This window comes from Anolis sagrei, chromosome 5 (genome assembly GCF_037176765.1).
Source record: "Anolis sagrei isolate rAnoSag1 chromosome 5, rAnoSag1.mat, whole genome shotgun sequence".
Taxonomy (NCBI): Eukaryota; Metazoa; Chordata; class Lepidosauria; order Squamata; family Dactyloidae; genus Anolis; species Anolis sagrei.
The window spans coordinates 116,396,768-116,408,002 of NC_090025.1; positions in this window are offsets into that span (position 1 = coordinate 116,396,768).

Below are 11,235 nucleotides of genomic sequence, written 5' to 3' on the forward strand. Positions count from 1 at the left end.
CTCATATCATGTCAGCTTTTCCAGTTGTTTCTCTTCAATCCTGCTATTGCCTGGGATTGCTTCCTTGCAGAGTCTACATTTGGGATATGTCACCGACTTTTCAATTCTGGCTTTGATGGCTTTTGTTCTAATGCAGTGGTTCTCAACCTGTGGGTCCCCAGGTGTTTGGGCCTACAACTCCCAGAAATCCTAGCCTGTTCACCAGCTGTTAGGATTTCTGGGACATGAAGGCCAAAACATCTGGGACCCACAGGTTGAGAACCTCTGTCCTAATGGATTGTTCTTGGGCTGGCAGAATCAGGCCCCCCGTCTCCTTTTTGTAAGCCACATCCATGTTTTTGTCAATTTGGCTCTATTTTTTTTCCAGGAACTGTCCATGGAGATCCTTCTTTTGCCAGTTTTCTCTTCTGCTCTGGATTGTATTATCATCATCATCATCATCATCATCATCATCATCATCCTCAGGGGGAAGTTCACGACAACCAGCTAGAACCTAACTTAAAACTGTCACCTAGAGGACCTTTTCATCAACTGCCCCAGATTGTGGAATGACTTGTCAGAAGGGTTCTGACAGTTGAATGAGCTGTCAGAATTCAAGACAAAATTCAACACCTATCTCTTCTGGAAAGCCTGCAAATTCAATTTTAAACTTTGAATTTTTAACTTTACATTTCATTAGTATTGATGGCAATCTTCACTCTGTGTATTTTAATATAGGCATTTTAGTTGTATTATGTTTTATTTGTGTGTTTTAACCATATTGTATCCCACCTTGATTCATGTGGAGAGGTGGGAAACAAATAAAATATTTTTATTTAAAATATCAGAGGGGAGCTGGCAAAGTGGGCAAATAAAGTAGTAAATGCCTCCTTACCACAAGCTGTTAAACTACATTCAACTGCTGGGCGAGGATCTGTTGCCACCAGTACACTAATGACACCATCCTCTATTCTTCTTCCCACCTTATTCCAAGGAAATATTTCTTGTTCTTAGCCAGTTCCTGTCATTAGTAATTAATTGGATGATCACAAATCAATTGAAGAGTAGTCTAGAAAAGGCAGAAGTGCTTCTGGACAGTCAAGGCTATCTGAAAGACTGTTTCTCTTTATAAGAGCCCACAGAATCTGAGATCTGCAGAAGAGGCCCTTTCTTTCAGTACCACCACCCTCATAGGTGCTGAGAGGGGCCCTTCTCAGTGGTTGTCCCTAGATCAGGCCTGCATAACCTGTGGCCCTCCAGGTATTTGGGACGGCAACTCCCAAAAACCCTAGCCAGTTTGTCCAAAGGTTAAGAAATTCATTTTGGGCCACAGGCTGTGCAGGCCGGTTCTCGACTTTGGAACAACTTTTTTAGAAAGGCTGAAATTACCTCCACCTTGCTGTCTTTTCATCACCAGGACACTTTTTATTTGGATCACCTTTTAGTACTGAAAGCTTTTAACAAAGGGGCTGTAAGAGCATCAACATATTAAATTCTATTATTCAACTTTTTGTTAGAGTGATTTTTTTTAATATGGTAAGATGATTAATCATTTAATTCATTTTACTGTTGACTTTTAATGTTTTAATTGTAATCTTTTAAATGTATAAGCTGTCTTGAGTCCCAGGTTTGCAAATAAAAATAAATAAATAAATAAATAAATAAATAAATAAATAAAAGACAGAACATGATCATCTTTAAAGACCCTGCATGAAACATGACCTGGTTCTATATTTTTCATTTCTCCATCAAATTATTATAGCATAAAATGAAATGTCTTACCTCCAAGAAGAATTTAGGATGCTATACCCTGCACCCCCGCCCCATTTCTAAACATGTCAAAAATATTAAGGAAGCGAAGTACGAATTGTCTTTTGATCTTATGATTCGAGTGGAAATGAGAAAAACTGGGGGAAACACGTGAAATGGGTTCTGTCAAATTTGCCTATGTTGAATTGCTTCAATGATGTGGAGTATTGGGTATTACTATTGGCAGTCTCCTAGCAAGCATTGACATTCCTCTCCCCAAATCCTGCTTCATGAGCCTGACATAGTATTTTTAAATTAATTTAATTATTAGAAATGCTCAAATTTCAAGATAACACCACTTTGTTTTTTCTGTCATTTCTCGTATATAGTAATCTTGGCTTTAGAAATTGCACTACTGCTAGCTTTTAAAGCTTGCTTTGAACTTCTGTGATTGAGAGTAATGAGATTGGGAGGAACTGAAGGGAGATCAGAGAAGGGAAGTCTTCTTAAACATGAAGTTTTCTGTCTCCCAGAGAGTAATGGGATTGGAGGGGAAAGTCAAGTATCACAAAAGTGGTGTGGGCTTCTCAAGAGTAACAGGATTGGAAGAAACAGTCAAGTATCCCAAAAGTTTTCCCCTAAAGTTTTTTTTCAAGAAAATGTAGTGATCAGAACTGCACTTACCCATGTGATAAATCTGAAAATGGATGATTTTAGGACAAAAGACAAGGAAGAACAATGAGTGAAGGAAACTGAGAAATGATACAATTTGCTTTATAACCCAACACGGCATAATGCCATAGTAATGTGCCATTTTCTCCCTCTCATGGGATTAAATCCTAGGTCTGGATACTTTTCAGAAAATTAAATAAAAAAAAGTGTTTCTGATTAGATATGAATAAGCTTTAGGCCTGAGGAGGGCAATAGTTATGAACTCAGGGTCACTGAAGGACCATACCCCATCATACCTCCCTTGAGTTTTTTAAAATTTCTCTGTCTCCAAAATGTTCCTAACTTATTATGGAAAGATATGAGGAACAATCATACTGCTTTGAGTCCCCCCAGGGATGAGAAAGGTGGTATATAAATACCGTAAATAAATAATAATAATCCGGTTACATTTGCATTCTATGAGCTATTCAGGCCAAGAAGGAGGTTATATTTTTTTTTCAATAGGGAACTAACCTGGAAATTTACTTCTAGGTCTTTTCCATTGAAACAATTCATATTATACAGTATGCAAAAATGGTTGGAGCATCAAAATATGATGAAACCATTTATATCTCTAAAGCCACTGAAAGCTGGGCATGTATGTGTGTGTCCTAGGAATTCCATTCTGTTCATAGGCTTCATTTCCACCATTCTGAATTATAGCCATCTCTGGTCTCCCTTCTATTGTGTCTTCAAGTAATTTATGATTTTGTAAGCCTAAGGTGTTCCTATCACATGTTTTTCTTGTCAGATTTTGCTCAGAGGTTTATCCTTCCTTTCCTCTTAGTCTGAAATAATATGACTTGCCCAAGGTCACATGTAAGTATTTTGGACCATTCATTTCCTCTGGACTGGAGTATACTTTCAATCCAGATTGCCTTGCCCTCACAAACTATTTGCTAAGACTATTTAAAGCAGCAAGAGATCCAGCCGCAAATGTCTATGATTCCATCACCACCCCTCTCCGACTACATTCAAACTGCAATACCACATTGACTTCTTGTGTATCTCTCTACCTTTTTCTCTCCGTTCCTGCAATTATTTTCCTCATAGACAAAATGCATTATGTAAATCTTCAAGCACAGATTCATTTCTTCTTGTTTGTTTGGATTACTGTTGTCATTGTTCCTCCTTGTTCCATGCATAATTCAGTTCTCTGATGGCTGTTATGATCCATCCACACACACACACACACACAGGTTTTATAATGAAGGCTGAGAGATGGAACCCTTTCCCCTAATTTTATGATTGCATTGGCACTATGATAAATGAATCTCGTACCAAAGGTATATGTTTGGTCTTCAAATAGCTGATCCATTGTCAACAGAAATAATGCACTTCCTTCAGTTTTGCCCAGAGCTCTACCATGTTTTGCTTGCCTGACTTTATATCTGAAAAAAACTTTTTTGTGAATCTCTTTAGATAACCAGTTCCAACTGCATTGCTCCTGCAAAATAAAATATACAATAAAATAACTCTACAGAGTACTATGAAATGGTAATATGATACCATTTTTGTCTTTTATTTCTGGAGGCTGCTTTCCCCTCCTTTCCAGTAAATTGCTTGATTTGCCACACTATGTTAGACAATGTCTGGTTTTCCATGAGAAAAGCATCTGCTAAATCCCTTCCCTGTTATATAGACCTCAGTTGATCCTTAGCTCAGCAGATGAAATCTGCAACACTAAAATGCTTTGCTTCCTAAGGGAAGACAAATCTGCTTTGAGAATAGGGACAGACCTGCCAGCATGAAACAGACCTTCTAGAAACAGCGCGGTTTGAGTTTGTGGCTGGATTTATAAAAATGTTTGCTTTAGATTTAAGACTACTGAATTTAAAAATACTGGAGAAAAAATGTCATCTTATTTCAAATTAGAGATGTAAAAATCTGTCAAGTAGGATATACACAGACATTCTGGGATGAACTGCTCTGGAGTTGCCCTGATGCAATTCTACAGTTTTCCCGGAGCCCTTTTAAGAATTTAGAAAGCCAGCCAGGCAAAGGGCATATTTGGGCTGGCACTGCCACTGTATCACTGACCAGAACATGTGAACAATGGTTCAAGCTGTTGGGTATGTGAACAATGAATCAAGATGGATCCACACAACCCCCCTTTGGTTCGCGCCCAATGAAGCACTCCATTTGAGGGAGCTACCTAGGGAACTCTGGCTAACATATGCCCAACTATTAAAGATAAGCCCACAGGAGATAAAAATCAAATCCCAGGAAGAAATTAAACAAATAGATCAAACCATTTCTTGGTTTCATTACCACCAAATACTAGAAAACTTTAAGATAGATATGAAAAGGGGATTTCAAACGCAAGAAACTTTCTGGGATAAGATAATGAAATCAGAAAAGAAAATAATCAAAAAAGTATACCAACAACTGTTAACATGGGCTACCGAAACAGAACAGGTAAAGGGAGTTATGATACAATGGTCTAAAGATGTAGGAAGATCAATATACATGACAGAATGGGAGGAAGTTTGGCGCAATAAAATAAAATATACCTACGCAGCTGAAATGAAGGAGAACTGGTATAAATCTTTTTATAGATGGTATCTTACGCCCGATAAAATATCCAAGTTCAGCAGAAATAGAATCAGTGATGTCTGTTGGAGGTGTGGAAAACAAAAAGGAAACTACATCCACATGTGGTGGAAATGCAAAAAGATCAAGACCTTTTGGTGTGAAGCTAAAAAAATAATGGAAGTCATTTTAAAGGAAAGAATAAAACTAAAACCAGAGGTAATGTTGTTGAGAATCATCGACTCCATCAAATATAAGAATTCAGAAAAACTGTTCTTTTACTTTACCACCACTGCGAGAACAGTGCCAGCCAGGGTATGGAAATGCAAGGAAGCACCCACAGTAGAGCAATGGTTGTTGAAAATATGGGACATCATGAATAAGGACATCCTAACTCACAAAATATCTCAGAGTACAGTTAAACCCCCCAAGAATAACTGGGGGAGTTTTTTGGAATATATAAAAGGGCAGTATAATGGAATATATATCAGTACTACACACTAAAGAAACTTGAAGGTATAGCAATATGAAACCGGCGATTACACCATTACCAGAGTAGGCAATAAAAAAGAAAAGGAAAGGGGACTCAAGCATAGTATGCTCCCCGGCACCTGCCCAGCAGACCCTGGAAGTATTTTAATCACACTTTGGGGAATATTTATAGGTGTAGGTAAGTGTTGTTGATATGTTGTAGTATTGTATTTAGTCATCTGTTAGTCTATTTGTCCGTACGTCTGTTCGTTTGTTTGTATCGTCTCTCTATATTAACGCACTTCTCTTCTATCAGCTCCTCTATGAGCAAAATATTCCAAATAAACATATTTTTTTTTAAAAAAAGATGGATCCACACTTCCAAAACATCAAGGTCACTCTGGAACTTCCTAGAATCTCTGGAGTAAATCCCATTTTCCTTGTACTGGATTAACAGCTAGATGCAGTGCTTTTGTTATGAATCCAGCCATACTATGTGGACTTCCTGCAGCTGTTGAAAAGTGACACCACTTTATTTTGCCTGTGGAATCATGGCCTGTGTCTCAATTTTTGATGAGTTTCTATGAATGTCACTTGCACACATCAGCCTCTTTCATTTTTGGTTGCAAAACTTTCGGTGACATTCTAAATCAGTTTCTTATTTACATAACTATCTTATCTCCATAACTCACAGCCTGACCAATTAGATAGCAGCTGCTGTGAGTGACAGAAGTCTTTTTTCCTGTAAAAGGTATGCAGCAGATTGGTGTGTCCATCCTCTTCCATAAACAAGTTTCAATGTGATGGTCAGAAGCAGGATCCCTGAAATAATTCTTCCTAAAGATTTCTCTTGGAAGGGGATTAGAAATGTCAGACTACTTTCTCTGATGAAGAGGACAACAAATTCTTTTGTTGCAGCAGCAGCTACCTGATAATTCAGGATTGTGGGGATTTTACGATCTCTAGGTATGCCCCGGTGGCGCAGTGGGTTAAACCACTGAGCTGTTAAACTTGCTGACTGAAAGGTCAGTAGTTTGAATCTGGGGAGTGGGGTGAGATCCCGCTGTTCCCCTAGCTTCTGCCAACCTAGCAGTTTAAAAACATGCAAATTTGAGTAGATCAATAGGTTGCTTTCAGTGGGAAGGTAACAGCACTTCATGAAGTCATGCTGGCCACATGACCTTGGAGGCATCTATGGACAACACCAGCTCTTCAGCTTAGAAATGGAGATAAGTCAGACAAGACTGGACTTAATGTCAGGGGAAAACCTTTACCTTTACCTTTAGGTATGCCCTACACCAGGGGTTCTCAAATCTTTTAATCTACAAATCCCTCTTTGAAGCAAAAGTTACTTGTGGAGCCCCAAGAAATATATCAGGCAAGTGGCAGATGGGTGGAGAGTATTTCTGTGAACTAATTCACACAATGCAAACAAAAAGGAAAGAGAGATCAATGTGACATTTGAAAATGAAGAACAATGTTAATCAACATAAAATTAACAGAATTTCAGTAGAAGACACCATCCCCTTTCTTCCATGCAGGCAAAACAACATCAAATCACCCCTTGAGGGATAGGAGAGAATTAGGAAAAGCGTAAAGGCAGCCGGAAAGGGGGAGGGCTTTGAGAGGCAAAGAGAAGAGTGTGGCAATGAGGGTGAAGGGGGTCTGTTTCCTGGAAGGATGCTGCTGCTATTTCCAGTAGTTCAAATTTTAAATTTCCCTGCATTTCTCAGGAGCAGGAAAGAGGAGAAGGGAAGCAGCATGGCTTAATGGAGCATCTCACTATCACCCGCAGAGCCCAAGGGCTCCCAGGACCACAATTTGAGAAGCCCTGCCCTACACTATTGAAAATGTAGGGATCATTAATAAAACCAGTCACAAATGCATGACTGTATGTTATCCATTTGTAAATGTGATCATGAATTCTTCCCATTGTGTTTTCATTGTGCTGTAATATACACATGTCTATGCATTTTTCTAAGACACATGGTGGTTTGCACCATTTACCTTACTTATGCAACTTTGCCCCATTCACTAGAGTATATTTCTTAAGGAAGAAATATCTCTAACTGAATTATTCGTAATGAGATAAGCTGTCTTGAAATGTCTAGAAAGCTGTTGAAAGATCATTAAAACTTCTTCCAACAAGATTTATTGCTTCTACTATTAAACAAGGTAAACATTTTCTTTTTTTTCCTTTGTTAGTTTTTGCAGTTGTCTCTATGCAAAGTCTCTATCCTTTTGTGAACCAAATCAAACACACACAACAAACATGGGGCCCTTCCACACAGCCATATAACCCAGAATATCAAGGCAGAAAATCCAACAATATCTGCTTCGAACTGGGTTATCTGAGTCCACACCGCCATATATTCCAGTTCAAAGCAGATATTGTGGTATTTTATTCAGCTGTTTGGAATACAGCCATAGAATGACTGGCTGCTGAGTCAAGAAGATGGAAACAACTCATCTGATGCTTCTGTTTTTTAAAGATTATCAAGGGGAGAGCAATCAACCTTGTTCACTGTGGGCAATTTGCACAAAAAAAATATTGTTAATGTTTTAAAAAAGCATTGAAACTAACATAAGATATCCCATTACTTTTAGGGGGGGGGGGGGAGAGATGAAGAAAGCAAAAAGAGACGATTTACAATTCTGACTTCTCTGTTTGTATTTTACAGTTATGCACATTTTAGTTGCTTAAATTTTAAAATAAGCATACTATTTTGAGTGTACTTTGGGCACTTCCAGACAGGGCTTCAAAACGGGTTTAAAAAACCAAATTTGACATGGATTTGGGTCCACATACCCTTACCCCAAATTCGGGCTTTCTTTCGGGGCAGTCTAAATGCTCTCCTAGTGTCTACTGGGAGAGTGCCCAGACACCTAGAAGGTTCCCCAAACTAGCTTTAAATGTTAAAGAAACTTACTGGGCTGCCATTAAGCTACTCCAGCAAGCCTCCTGGTGTGTAGAAATGACACACCAGGAGCCAAGGGAAGTGATTTTCTTCCTTAGCCCCTGCCTCTTGGTGCTTCATTTTTATGCATTAGGAGGCCTGTTGGAGGAGCTTAATGGCAGCCTGGTAAGTTTGTTTAATTTTTAAAGATAGTTTTTTGGGGGGTTAGAGTGGGTAGCCTCTTAGTTCATTAAGCTCCTGGAACCCAAGAACAAAGAGAGCTGTGGTGACTGACCCCCAAGAGTACACGAGTCAGTCCCCACAGGCTCAATACCCCATTAGACCAATATTACTTTTGTGAAAAACTTGATGTCCACTGAAATTTCTTTTCCATCTGGGTCACCTTATAACAACACTTTTCAATACACACAATTGACAAACAGCACTTTTATATAAAAAGACTCTTAGGCTTAGTCCCATGAACCAATAAAGCAATGAACCATGTGACTAGGGATTCCTTTACATGGCCATTGAAATCTACCACTTCATCACATGGCCTTTCAGACTCATCTTAGGATATTGAGAGTAAAATTCATGGATGGAGCCGACCAAATCCCTTCACACAACACACAGCTACTTCCAGCAGGGCTCTGTCCAGGAACTATGCTCTCAGCATCCTGTGCAATGGGGACAACACAGGGGAAGTCAGGCAGTGGCAGTTTCTTCTGCCTGATGAAAAAGGCAGTATCTTGGTGATGTGGGGTGATAGTTTCCCTCACTGGACAACAGATTCACCACAATGTCCATCAAATCCCCCTGCTGTCATCCGCATTAGGGAATTAAATGTGACGAAGTCCCTAGACTCACCCTGAGTTGGTTTTGGCTGTCTTCATGACATTGCTCCACTTCTGATGAGTACTGAAACCTAAACCAACTTTTCTCATTTTGTAAAAGTTGGGGGATATTCTGGAGTGTACCCCTATGCTGCAAGATACTCTGGAGCAAGTTTCTCACACTCTGCTCCTTCAGCTCTTCTGGAGTTTAGCTCCCACAAATTCCAGCCAGTTTATCAGCTGTAAGTAATTATGGCAGCTGAAGTCCAAATCATCTGGAGGAGCAGAGTTTGAGAAGCACTGTTCTGGAGTTTGCTTTAAAATTTGGAAAATCATAGTTCAGAGGTATCTGGATTTGGTCTGATTTGGACCTGTTCTCTGTCCACACAGGGCACCATTAATTTTTCTTTGCATTAACTGGTGTAGGGAAAAGGGAACAGATTGTGTCTGTGTCACCACCATCACCATTCCCTTCACAAGCACCTGGTGTTGACTTCAAGAGAGGAGTCCACACAACCAAGAGAATAATCTACCGTCTTCTTCCCAGTCTGCATGCACCTTGCTTGATGTCTGCATGGGGAGCCCACAACAGCAAGGAGCTCACATGGACACTGTGGCCAGCTGGGAGCAGTGATACCAGTGCTCCAATGCACCTATTGGTCTTGGCTCAGTAGGATTGTGCATAATCCTGCCCATGGGTTTATGGACCGCATCACATCAGGAAGGGGGAGGGAGGAAAAAATAGGATTTTGGAATGCTTTCATTCCATCTAATGGATGGAGCCCCATGTGCCAGCTATCACATGACACCATATGGTTGAGGCTCTGCTCTCAACCAGAGTGAAACATCACTGGATGCTTTTTGCATAATACAGGAAGTTTCTCATGGTGTGCTGATTCCAATGGAGCCAGCATGGGGCGTTGCTGTGAGGGTGATGTCTTCCCCATGTGATGGGGAAAGCATCACTGAGAGTGAGCTGTGTATAGAGTGACAGAGTAATCCTGCTACTCCTTTTTTCACCTTGATGCCAGGAAAAGCTGTATGCTTCGCCTGGCCTTTGTGAGGAGGTCCATATCTGATTACTTTGGGATCAAGTAAGAATTTTCTCTTACTTGATCCCATTTTTGCCTACCTATTATTTATCTGAGAAACCTTGATGATGGTCTTGAGTGGTATACAGGATGTCATTTGACAGGCAACCAGAAGTGGAGGATATTTTAAGAATTCAGTGTTCAGTTCAACAACCTTTCGGTGTAGGGTCTTGTGGTTTGGAAGGTTTTTTTTTCATGTCAAGGCAACTTGAGAAACTGCAAATCACTACAGGTGTGAGAGAATTGGCCATCTGCAAAGAAATTGCCCAGAATGATACTCAGATATCTTACTATCCTGTGGGAGGCTTCTCTCATGTCCCAACATGAGAAGCAGGAGCTGACAGACAGGAGCTCACTTCACTCCCCAGATTCAAACTGCCAACTTTTTAGTCAACAGTCCAAAGGATTTAACTCATTGCACCATTAGGGGCTCTGGTTTGGGAGGTGGGTGGGATCCTTCCCTTCTCTAATACTTGCAAAATCTTGCAACTTGCGTAGGAGTGTCCAAGGTTTACTTTTCAGACAGTGGCTTAACACAAATATTGGACTTCACTTGAGTGTCAGATTATTTGCTCATCAGATGACTGTGGGGATTGACTTAGTGTAGGCACTTGGCTTCAGCTGGATCTGTATAAGGTTGCTCTTGCTCCTTTCAGCAGAAAGCAATAAGGGATAGGCTAAATGAAGTAGCCCTTATTCAACCCAATCTGTGTGTCAAATCCTATTATTCCAGATGGAAACTGCACAAGGGTGTAGAACCAGCTTCCAGTCTCTGTTATTAGCAAGGCATAATGAAATGGATGGCTAGTGATGACAATTGCTGCTGTGTGCAGATCATTTACTTCCCCTTAAAAAGCTAGATACTGTTCACATTAATGCTTCTTTTCTAACATGTGATACACACACACACACAAAACACCAGGATAAGGATTCATCTTTCAGAAACTATGCGCTAAAAATGCAACTTTAGAA